Source organism: Rhyacophila brunnea, unplaced genomic scaffold, assembly GCF_057557595.1.
Source record: "Rhyacophila brunnea isolate RB1 unplaced genomic scaffold, BYU_Rbru_1.0 scaffold_2, whole genome shotgun sequence".
Taxonomy (NCBI): Eukaryota; Metazoa; Arthropoda; class Insecta; order Trichoptera; family Rhyacophilidae; genus Rhyacophila; species Rhyacophila brunnea.
The window spans coordinates 1,946,139-1,959,317 of record NW_028232859.1 but is presented as its reverse complement, the minus strand read 5'-3'; the positions used below and the strand labels follow the sequence as shown (position 1 = coordinate 1,959,317).

The 13,179-nt window shown below is 35.2% G+C and overlaps 1 protein-coding gene and 1 long non-coding RNA gene across 2 annotated transcripts in view; both read left to right on the top strand.

Moving 5' to 3' along the window:
- LOC147071668 (uncharacterized) overlaps positions 1 to 13,179 on the top strand; it is a 43,510-nt gene that overhangs the window by 17,806 nt on the left and 12,525 nt on the right. The gene's annotated exons all lie outside the window — the stretch shown is intronic.
- On the top strand, positions 5,757 to 9,433 carry LOC147071670 (uncharacterized). The gene is made up of 3 exons (XR_015070575.1): positions 5,757 to 7,263; positions 8,149 to 8,243; positions 9,128 to 9,433. It is a non-coding gene; the product is annotated as an uncharacterized LOC147071670 (long non-coding RNA).

Genomic DNA, 13,179 nt, shown 5'->3' with positions numbered 1-13,179 from the left:
GCCATTAGGTACCTTCAACTTGATAATTAACGCTAAAATGATATTATGTCAAGACTCCATACTTTTTCATAGGTAAAAGCTTTGTGAGTTTAATCAAGCAAGTGCATTATAACTATATTCCCCGCATTTCTTCGATACCTCTAAAACTATGATAAAGTTCTAAAACGTAGGTATTCGGCATTACAGCCATTTTTGACAAATCTTCAAATATGTATGACTGTTTTTGACTAATTTTGACATTTTGAATGGTTCAAATAAGCATACCATTTTTCTTGTATAACGTTAGGAATCGTTTATTTTAATCAGGTCGTGAAAGAAAACAAAAAAATGATAGTTTAAAACTAATAATAGTTTGACAAATGCTTACAGTGCGCTACTAGCATATCGAGTATGTATATTATAATATAAAAGTATTACACAATTAAACGACATTACAATTAATTTAGGTCAGATAGGAGATACTGTTTTAAAAATTATATAATTAATTACCTATCTCTGAAAATGTCAATTACTTTAAAAATATGGTTTATTCAAATTTCAGAGATTTCGGGATAGGATAAATCGGTGTGAATCGATGTTAAAAAATCAAAGTGGCGTTTAGATAAGAAATTTCTGTGTTTTCCAATTCACAGTCAATCATAAAATATAAACACGGATGAAGAACCATCAGCTAAGTGTCACTAAGTCTAAGCTAAGTGAACGTTTTCAGCGATGGCGTGCTCGGTAAAAAGCTATTAATCAAAATAATTACTACGGATGTTGACAGGTGGCGCTGCCACCGAGTATTATTTCTAGTACAATATAGTGAAGTAGATATGTAAGTGTTTACTTTAATACTATTAATGTTACTTTTTCTACGTCTTATTGCTACTACTACCCCTGAGCCAACAACGCTCCCACAGAACCCCCAGTGCCCACTTTGGGCAACCATGATTATCAGTTACTGCATCTTGACGTTTAGTGGGTTCGTGAGGTGTTGAGGAAGTGAAGTTTTAAGTTGACTAGCTTTACGGCCTCCGCCCATAGCAGCGCAGCGTCTGGCCGTCGCGTTTGACCCCGCTTACATCAGCGCACACTTCCCTGGTAGGAAGTGTGGTCGACAGTTGGCGGTGCATACCTGCATGGAGCATAGGGGTTAACGTGGTTATGTTGTCGAGGACTATTAAACACAAAAAGCATTAGATTAGCAGTAAGTACCTGGGTTGTATGGTGGTGTTTTTATAACCTAAGCGGATGGTCGGTCAATTCAATTGGTTCCATCGAACAAGACAGCTTAGGCCTTGTCCAGATGGCGCGATTTGACTCGCGCGCATTCCAAGTACACGTGACCTCATTGAGCCGTCCATATGTAATCGCCGCAAATCATTTCTTGCATGTGACCTCATTGAGCTTCCCACATGCATTCGCGGCGAGACACGCGTCATCTGTACAAGCTGTTACTCTCGTCCTACCAAAATCCCGTGACATTACTATTTTATTTATTCTTCTAGCGTACATATTTTAATCTACTCTACATTATAATTTATGATATGTTTTTTTAATTAATAAGTACAATATTTATATTTATTTTTTAAATTTATACCAGTAAATAAAAATGAGTCATTTTTTAATCCGCTTATGGGCTGTGTACCTATCTATGTTGAACGTGCAATTATTGTGAATGTTATTTTTTATTTGTACATTATAAAATATGGCGATATGAAGGATAGGTACTGTCAAGTTATCTGCTATAATATACGTTTTTTTCTTCTATAAATATTATTGTTAATTATCAAGTGTTTTACGATAAAAATTATATAGTGTTTTTGCACTTTCACAGTTATGGGTAAATCATTCTACAGTGGCACCATAGACGATCTGCACGTGTATTAGCATTGTTCGACACAATGCCCATTCCAATGCTAGCAAAAAATACCACTACAGCTGCAAATCATGTACCTACGCACAAATCTTTATTTATTTTAACTACCCAAAAAATCGAAAAAAGAACACAGTAGGGGAAGGGTGCCTATTATGAGATACTTTTTTTTGAGACATTCTCAAATCTAAAATAAACGCATTGCAGGGTATCTATTATTATGAATACATCAAACATACTATTTACTAATAAATTTGTAGTAATGAGATTTTTCTTTCAGCCAGTTTATTTTAGATTCGCATTTTAGTGAAAAATGTCAAATAAGCTGTTCTCCAAAAAGTGTTCCTAATTTGAGATAGTCACTGTTCCTAATATGAGACTATCTCATATTGGGAACATTATGAAAAAAAACAATAGCTGTAATTGATATGAATAATTATATATTTGTTTACATTTCACATGGTCTCATTTATTCCATATCCACCTTTTATTCAAATATTATCATAACAAAATACACAAATAAAAACATCTCCTGCTGTTAAATTACCACAATCTTCGTGACTCCATTTGAAACAACTGCATCCATTTTTCTACTCTTGTATCTTCCGTAAAATTCCAACTACAGTAAATAAATACACATCGCATCATTTTCTTCATCGTCGTCATCAGCACTATCATCTTTTCTCCACATTCGCTTGACGACGACTCAGATTCCTCCTTCTTTCTTTTAATTTATTTCTAATTTTTCTTTCCCATCGCTTTTTCCATTCTAGTTTTCTTTTTTTCCTCAGCCGTCTTTTCTTTTTGTATTTTGATTTCGTTCGCTTACTGGGTCTCGATTATCTTTGACATAACGCTTCAGTGTGCCTTTTGGTACTCCGAACTGTTTGGCAGCTTTCAGATATCCCTTTTCTTTCTTGCAAACGGCATTCATAGCTTGAAACATAGACCCGGGGTCCCAGCTTTTCATTTTTGACGGAGGCATCTATGGACAATATAATATATAACATACACACATTTTAAACGTTGGTATGGTTTCAAAGTAAAATGTGTCCTTAATATGAGATATCTCATATTGGGCACACCCAAGTATCTCATTTTAGGCTCATTCAAAATTTGACATAATAAAATTAACTATTCATCTTCTAGAGTCGATAATGATACAGAAGATACTCAAATATAAATTAAACTACCAAACTACGTGTTTAATTAAGAAATAAACATTGTACGATACCTTAGATATGTTCTACGATCATCAAAAGTAGCATGCGGCAAAATTTCTTGGACGAGTGATCGACGAAAACACACATACACCACCAAAGACAGGCGCTGCACCCTGCGCACTGACAGTAGTTTGGAGCTATTACTCCTCGCTACCGTGTGACACCATCACCATATTTTATTATCGCCCGGTTGCTGAGTTATGGCTATATCTCATATTAGGCACCTATCTCATAATAGGCACCCTTCCTCTATATTAGTAAAATTATGTTTTCTCGGCATTTGTATCAGAATATAATATTAAATTCTGTTGATACAACTTTCGAACAGTTTGTATACAATGTTTATTTGTTTACTGAACCGATGTCTCTTGGTATTAGTTACTTTATCATCAAATAATTACAAGATAAAAAGAACTTTTTATATACTTACAACGTTTTTAAATTTTCTGTTGAATCATATAAACTTGACTTGACTAGCTTAAACGATCAAAAAAAAATGTATTTGATAGAAATAATACTGAAATGTCATTTTGACACTCATATTGATTTCCATAGTAACGCACGTATATATTCATAATTTCCTAGCAACAATAGTGGATTGGATTACGGATTTCTTCCGAAATAACTTTTCATAAAAAACAGAATTAACTGAAAATGAATTTAATTCTACTTATAGATGGCTAAAAGTATTAAAAAAATGCATTGGCATCGTGTTCTGATATATTATAAAAGTTTCAAATGTCTAGCTAGTTGAGAAGTTAATTAAAAATTGGTTGCAAGATTTGTACCGGACAAATAAGAATACGAGCTAATAAAAACGTTGTAATATATCGTTTTGTAAGCGATTTAACTAGAGCACGAAAATTAAGGAAAAGCTCTGCACACGCTTATCCAATCAATCAATCAATATTGACGTTATCCAATGTATTTTTTCTGGCACGGTGTTGGTTTTATTCTGTAATGTAAAATATTTGTCCTAATTTAGAATATTAATTAGGTCATTACGAACATATTTTTTTGAATCTTGTCATATACATACAGATTCCAGCTTTAGGGTTAGATCACACACTCTGCGTATTATAAGAAGCATGCGATATAATTCGGCAGCTTGCGGTTTCTTTGCAGTCTACTGGGTGGAATTTTTCTGTGGTTGTCGAGCGATGCTTTTGGCTGCCGCAAGTTACTTAGCCGCCCATGATAGAATCATTCAATTATCTACATATTCACTAGTGAATTGGATGTTGGAAATAACATATTTCGACGATAATTTATTTACACAACCATCGCCAATCCTAACCTTCTAATTAATTATTTTTGTATTGTAGAATTTCCCGCCATTTAGCCATACCAATCACCCATTGTTTTTGTTATTCTCGGGCAGCGTTCGCCGTTGTTTTATAAAATTAACGTTCACGGAAAATAGTGGAACTCAGTGTTGCCATCTTTTCAAAGTGGAATTATAGTACAGAGCCTCCAAAATGTAATGGTTTTTTGTTTCTCAGAAAAAAATAACAGAGAATTTGAGAAACTCCGAGACCCCTTTTTATTTAGCTACCTCTTCCGACCAAAAATGCTTTATACGAAGAATTCAAGATATTTCATTTTAAACCAAGTCAAGGGACTTTTTTACGTTCTCCGAGCATTTTTTTCCAAGTTCTTCAAATCTTCTTATGTTACAAAATTATAGTACTTTTCACCAATTTATCGAACGGAAATATCGAAATTTGAGTACTTTTTACATATTTTTCCGATACTCAAAATTATGGTATTTTAGACGTACTATACCTGTTTTATATCGTACATAGTACGCGGGCCTACATTATAGTACAAATACTATTATTATAGTACGGTTGGCAACACTGGTGGCACTGAAATAATTAATCAAACTATAATATACGTTTTATTCAGTGGCGTTCGATATTCAAAATAACGTCTGGGATTCAATAATAATTAACGGATTCGTTCGTTTTCAATCAGCAGTGACGCGGAACTGTTATTTTGTGGTATTATTAATTATGTTGTAAAACATCCTTGGAAGATATCTAATATTAGACTCAGGAAACACTATCAGACTATGCAATAATAGCGTGAAGGAAATAAGATCTATCCCATTTTAAGCAATGGATATGTACCTATTATGCAATAACGCATCTGTTTGTGGTTTGTGGTCTGCGGCTGATTTATATTGATTTACATTACAATAACAATTATTATTACCCTTTGCTATTCTATTGCTATCCTATCCTATGCTATTCTAACAATAGTAAACGAAGACTCAATACTTACTCATTAAATTTAATGTTTACTTTTACTAGTATTAACTTACTAATAATAATAGGGCCATCGAAAATTTGCCTGCACATACACATTTAATTATTTCGTATGTACGTAATTGAAAAAATAACTTTTTTATGCAGATACTTGCACTTTTTTCCGGATTATGTAGGTAGGTATACTATTTTTAGGTGTTTACCACTATTATTAAATTTATCCTATTATCATCAAAGCAATGTTAGTTGTTTTGTGTATAAATTCATCATTAGAAAAGCTAGAAATATATGATGTAGCTTTTGTAACAGTGCAGCCTTTATATAATGTTAGTAGGTATTTTTGGTAGATTAATAATTATATATGTGAGTTTTATAATTTCCATTTTCAACAGTCCGGGGACATTTATGGCAACCCTAAATTAAATAAGGGCCAATGTGACAAATTCGCGTTATTTTTTTTTACCTATTCTGTTAACGCTGTTATTATGATTTTATAATAATATGTCAGCTATGTTCTGGCATTATTCAATGGCATGTTGTTATTCAACTTTGTTTTACTTAATATTATTTTTATGATTATTGAAATAATTTTTAAACTTTTTGGCCGTGGATTCCATATTGTTTATCGTACCATTTTAATTGATATACGAAGCGGAGTGTCCAGTAGACCGGAACGATCGATTGCATTTTTTTAATCACTGACCTTCGTTGGTGAGCACTCATAAATTTATAGATAAAAAATAACCTCTGCCTTGGTACGTGTTAGTCGCGTTACCCACTTATATTATATCCCGGATATGCAAGTTTAAAGATTCGCACACCGTAAATTCATATTCATAAATATATAGGCGGGTTCTCACAATACAATTTTTGTTGATCCACTAAAATCGAACGAAAACAATCCAGTGAATATATCATTTTTGTTGTTTAATAAAACTTGATCCCACAAAAATTTCATCCAGTTAATTTTATCATTCAAGTTATGAGTTGTCGTTATTTACAGTCGAGTTGAAACGTGATTTCGCCGTGTGTAAACTGTTCTCAGTCAACTTGAAGGAATCACCGCTGTCAACTCGGCGTACTCTTTAAAATCATTATAATAATAATGAAATCTGTTCCTGAATGCTTAGACTGCGACAAGTCTAATTTTATTAAAAACGAGTCAGGTAATTTGGTTGTTAAGAAAATTTACACTAAGCCACATACAACGTACAATCCATTAACACTGTTATCCAACTTTTGTGGATAACAGGCACAGCTAGCTCAGGGTACTGGGTTTTCGCACTATCTCTCTGGTGAATTCCAATCCTGTTATGCCGGCGCTCCATTGGCACGCAAGTCAGACGATTTACAGTCTTCGGACTTTTTTTTCGCGTGGAGCACCCCAGGTCTGCGGACTTTTTAATCCGCAGACCAGGCTCGTTGGATTTCAAACATGTTTGATATTTTACTCGCCGAGCCGCTGAAATTCGTACGTTCACCACGCTTTACCGTCACATTATTATCTATGCCGACGGACGACAGCGCCATCATTATTTTACTGTCATTCAAAGTGTTCGGACATCTCACATCGATAACGACAATGGTAGATCTACGAGTGCATTCGAAAAGTTTCTTGGAAGATTTTATTAGTTGTTTTAAAGACAACCCATCATTGTGGAAGACGACCAGCCCACTATACAAGAATCGTGATGCCAAGTCCTTGGCGTATGCGGAACTTTTGGAGATTTTAATCAAGGTGGAGCCGCAGGCAAGGGTCGACGATGGAAAATACAGACATTGAGGTCGGGTTACAGAAAGGAGAGAAATAAAGTAAGGACATCATATCGAAGCGGAGCCGGCACAGACGCAGTTTATCTACCCAAACTGTGGTACTATAAAAATTTGGAGTTCTTGAACGACCAAATGGAAGGTACGTAGGAATGCTTTAAAGCTATTTATTATACACGTGCAGATTATGAAATTGTCGTACCTAGCTCTGAAAGTGACATCGCATTAGATTAGCTACTATTAAGCAATTAAAACATACAGCTATGAATCATTTCTAGTCACAATAAAATTTCTTATTCTTTGCCGAGGTAGGTAATAAATAATAATAATATATAGGTACGAGGGAATGCTTTAAAGCTATTTATTATACACGTGCAGACTATGACATTGTCGTATCTCTGAAAGTGACATCGCATTAGATTAGCTACTATTAAGCAATTAAAACATACAGCTATGAATCATTTCTAGTCACAATAAAATTATTTATTCTTTGCTGAGGTAGGTAAGAAATAATAATATATAGGTACGATCATGGCGGTGGAAGCGCGGCTTATTGAGTCGTGGTCGGGTCCCAGGTTCAAATCCTGGGTCTGACAAGTACACATTGAATTTCAATTTGTGTATGAGTCAGAGTATGGACCTAATATGTTGAGCAAGTGGCTGACATCCATTTCTCGTAAAAACAAAATCTGTCAATACAAACCTCCACTCCGTGGAGGTCCATATTATGATCGGACATGGTCGAAAGAAGAAGAAAAGGAATGATCATAAAATCAAAAATCGCTCGAGTTAGGTTCCTTCAGAGACAATCAATAAATCGTCAATCATCAATCAAAATTAATGGTACAGTTTGGTTATGAGGAATACAGCGGAAAACACATTTTGAAAATACCCGATATACTGGATTACACCAATTATACCAATACCAATATTAACCGTATGAAGGAATGGGTACTTAGGGGAGAGATAATAAAAAACAAGTTTGAGTATTATGTTGTATTTTAACAATTTACATTTTGTTTTACAGAATCGAGCTCAATATCCAGCATGGTGGACGATTTGGAAAACATGTCTCCTGATGAGAGTTACTCCAACTCGTTAAACAACGAAGATTGTATTGAGGTAAAACATTTTAACTAAATTGTTACATTGGTTTAATTTATCTATTGCTTATCATACTTTCTTGCCATGTGACAGCCCCGGTAGTATTAAAATATTTTTCGAAATCTCCTCGCGCTTTCTTAGCATTGGCAGTCGAGTTCCGATTAGTCGTTGCTTCCAAAGGCGCTAAGGTGTCCTGTGACCTCAGTCCGAGCTCTATTAAACCTGTCTCAGGATTTTCCCTATCAAGGTCATGAGAAGGAGTATAAGTATGTGTTGATTTGCGACAAAGAAAGTTGTGCAGCACACAGCAAGTTAATACAACTGTATTGATATTTTCAATTTTCATGTTTATTGGAGCTTGAAAAATGCGGAATCTAGCAGCTAAAATGCCAAAAACATTTTCTATAATTCGCCTGGCTCTGCATGTCCGATAATTATATATTCTTTTACTGTGATTTAATTGCCTTTGTGAATACGGCTTTATGAAATCGTTACGTAATGCAAAGGCTTCATCGCCAATATAAACAAATGGCAGTGCATCAGAATTAGCAGTAGGTTTTTTTGGTGCAGGTATTTTTAATCTGCCTTCGTCTAAACGTTTGAAAAAATCAGATTTTCTCAGTACGCCTCCATCAGAAATACGTCCATTTGTTCCAACATCAACGTAAATAAATTCATAATTAGCATTTGCAATCGCCATCAAAACAATGCTGTGGAAATGTTTGTAATTATAAAAGTGGGAGCCGGCGCCTGCAGGTGGCACGATTGCAATGTGTTTCCCATCAACTGCGCCCAGGCAATTTGGAAATTGCCATTTACTATTAAATTCTTCTGCAATCGTCTCCATTTCTTCGTGCGTATCAGGGAACTGCAACAAAAAATAATCAACATTTTATTTACAGATAGAATATTCGCCTTCAACATCCACGTTGTCGACTACTCCAAGGTCGAATCTCAATAGACAAACTAAGCAAGACTGAAGATGAATTTGATGTTTTTGGCAAAATGATGGCCATGAAACTACGATCGATGTCACAGGGACAAAGATTGCTGGCCGAGAAGCTGATGCATGAAGTTGCCTTTATGGGACAGTGACAAAATAATGCCAGCAACTACTGTTCATACTCAACCAGTTTATCGTATATTAAGCAAAAATGTACAAAAGCCGGTGTAATAAATTAATGTTTTTTGTATGAATAAATATCTTGTAAAAATATTTGTTTTTTTGTTTGTTTTTATGCCTATAAACCTTAGCTTAAGCGATACAACAAATGGTAAGTATTTGAGCTATGTTAGCAAACCTATATTATTATGTGGCCTCATTTAGAAATCAAATTCCATGCTTGCTTTTCGAAGAATATGACTAGTATTACAATACATTCAACAGGAATAATTAAGCAGCTTGCTTACAGCCTATATGGAGAGTCCTGGCTAGGTACAGCATTCTAATGGTCTATTGAATATTTAGCATGTCAACGATGGCCTTATTTGTGACTATATATATACCTATCTCAAATGCATCTTGTCTGCCATTCTTATGATGTTGCCGTCTATGATTTATATAGGTAAAACAATCCACTAAACGTTCACTTTATAAGACCAACCAATGTCTACTTGTTAATGATATATTTGTAAATTTGCCCAACTTTATTGGATGACGTATAATATAATACACACCTTGAAATATTCTCCTTTCAAAACGTCAATGATGACTTGGCAAGTTTCGGGAATTATCTTGCCCAGAGTTTGTCTTCCAATCGCAGTTCTATAATGCAAGTCAGTGAATGTTCCGCCGGCAGCCAAAAATCGCAGGGTTGCACATAATCTATCATGAGGAGAAATAGCTTCCCTCATCATAGTATTTTTTTTTTAATAAATGGGGAGACCAAATTATACAGTTCTGTGTATACATCCTCCGACATTCGCAAATAATTGCGGAAATCGCTCGGTTGCAAACGCAATTCTCGTATTAAATTTGTGTGGGATAATGTCGTTCGTTTCCTTATCCAATGTTTCACCCAGTATTTGTGTACCCTTTGCTTCGTTATTACATTATCTGCCACCCAATAACCCAAAAAACATAAAACGTCGGTATCATTTAACGCCATCACGATTTAACTGTCAGATATACGTATATTATCTATGCTGTCAAAGTCGACTGTTTTACTCGTCAAATTAATTATATACTCGTTTCGTTGAACGTCTGTTGGCCAGTAGCAGAACGTAGAAAAATCTGAAGACTTATTGTCGTCGGACTTTTGGCTCGCCAATGGAGCGCTGGCATTACGGAAAGGACCATCGGAATCAATTGGTATCCGATGGATGTGTTTATCATACCGTTGCAGCGGTTAATTGCGAGTATTGAAAACTAAACTCGAACTGGACTCCAACGGCTTTTCTCTGAAAGAAAAGAACATAATATAGGGTACAATTAAATTAAATGAAACACCGTGATAATTTAACCTCACTGCATTTAATATAAATTTATGATTAAAAGTCAATGGTACAATATCGTAATAACAAATAATTACAAAAGTACAAAATGGCGATGCAACGCCGCAGGGAATTCACCACCGTTCATACACGATGGTATTATAAATACATAAATGAATATTTACGTTAAACAAAAGACGCGCTACCGTCTGCAAACTATGATATTTATACAATATATCCTCAGCAACTTAACCTAGTTTAAACAAAATATCCACATGTGAGTGAGGCTACAATTAAAACAAACAACTTAAACTAATTAATAATAAAAATAAAACGTATTTACAGCCGCGTGGCGGTAGTCACGCGGAGTTGCTGATCCATGACCTGTCGGGTCGGAGTTCAGCCAGAAAAGAAAGAAGAAGGAAGAGGGGAAATCGAACAGAGCCAATCGATGCCCCCACCACTTATCCAACCCGAATGCTTGCTTGGAATACCAACCGCAGCATCTTTTTGTTGCTCGCGAGAGGAAAAAACCTCTCCACTAATTAAAATTATTAATTAGGCCGTTGGTGACGTCTGCAACGTCACATGGTATTGCTTCCTTTTTTTACCAAATTCCAAATTAAAATTTCTCATTACTTCCTTTAATGACTCAAAAACTGTATCTGCTGCCATTTTATTTCTAACTGTCGGTTTTATATTCACCGAAATGCGTTTACGAAAAGTTGATTCGATTTTAGTTGACGAACAAAAAATCTTCAACAAAAATCGAATCGTGAGAACCCGCCTTACGAGTTGAGCTGTATTGTTGGTTGACTCATACTCGAAAGTTACAGCTGATATTATTTCCTGTTGATAATAATTAATGCAACACTGTTTTTCTATCTATAGCATTGGACGTGAAACAAATCTGTTCCTTATGAATTATGATACATACATCAAGTAGGTATTTAATACCTTTCACCTACGTACAATCGACGTCAGTTATATAGTGGTACCGAGATACGACTTCCACCCATAATGCTGTGGGTTGCGGGTTCGTATTAGCTTCGCATGCAGCTTTTTAAGTGCATTCACGGAGGAGGTTGAGTGAATGGCTGATAAAGCATTTGTCACAAACATCTGTTACGACAACTTCTGCTCTGTGGAGACCCGTGTGTTTCGTCTCACAGATTAAATGTGATCTTAAAATGCATTATATTTAATAAAATATAGCTTTGCCTACTTTTAGCCGATAGTCGAGTACACAATTATCATTACAAGCTGAATACATTTTTCGTATAATTATCGAAATAGATTATTTTTACAAAAAGTAAAAATAAAATCTTGTTTATTCTTCGACATATTATTATTTAAAAAATACTTTCCAGAGAGAACCGTCCTGTGCGCTGCATGTATCCCTCTGCCCGCAAGTTGCTCATCACTGCTATAGACTCTTGATAGTTTAGACCAGTAGTGACGAACATGCGGCCTTTTAGAGTCTCAAGTGCGGCCTTTCCACTGAATCCAAATTTTACAAAATAAATCCTTTTATTTTAATAAAACTTTTTATTTATTAGGATGCCCCAGTTAGCGAATATCATTGATGAGCATAATAATTATATTATATTCGAGTCATTTGAAGAATAAGCAGCTGTTATTGACGTATTAATTGTAGAATACAATGAAAGGTTTACCGATTTTGAGACTTATGAAATCGCACTGAAATTGGCATTTCAGCCTCACCTAGTTGATGTCATCTTGGCACCTAAAGAGCTACAGATGGAATTGATTGAGCTCTCAATAGATGGTATTTTCAAGTCATTGTTTGATACTAAGAAAGATCCAATTGAAATATGGAAAAATGCCGTAGAATACCTACGCCTTCGGATGCCTTCAAAATGCTTTCCTGATTTTCAACCACATATTGCTGTGAATCTACATTCTCCTACCTAACCCTAATCAAGACACAATTAAGGTCACAATTGACAGATACCCATTTAGAGTATCAAATGAAACTGCGGACCTCTACGCTCCAACCAAATATTCCAATGCTTTCCAAGAAAAAGCGGACACAACCCAGTCCTTCATTATGTGTACATTTTAAAGAGTAAACCCGTAAATATGAAAAAAAATCATGGTTAAAATTATGATGATTTTTATTTAATTAAAACTGTCTTCTTCCACCAAGGATTCACAGTGAAAAATATTGGTAAAACCTCGATGACATTGAGCTACTTTATAAGCTGCTTGTTAGCGCATTTACAATCTGCTTGTAAACTCGCCCAGTGTCACCATCGAACAAGCTAACAAGCAGATTGTAAACGATCTACCGTGAAAAGTTGAAACCCGGTCAACTTTACACGCTACACGCTGGAGTGTGGGCCTACTGCGTTTGCGCAGTAGGGCAATAGTAGCGACGTCCCGGTAAAATAACGAACTTCTCAATACGTCCTGTCGAAATATTACCAAAAATGACGGTTTCTACTCGCTAGTTTGTTGGCTTCTGAGCGAGTGGAAAGTTTTGTGTCATCATCACAGT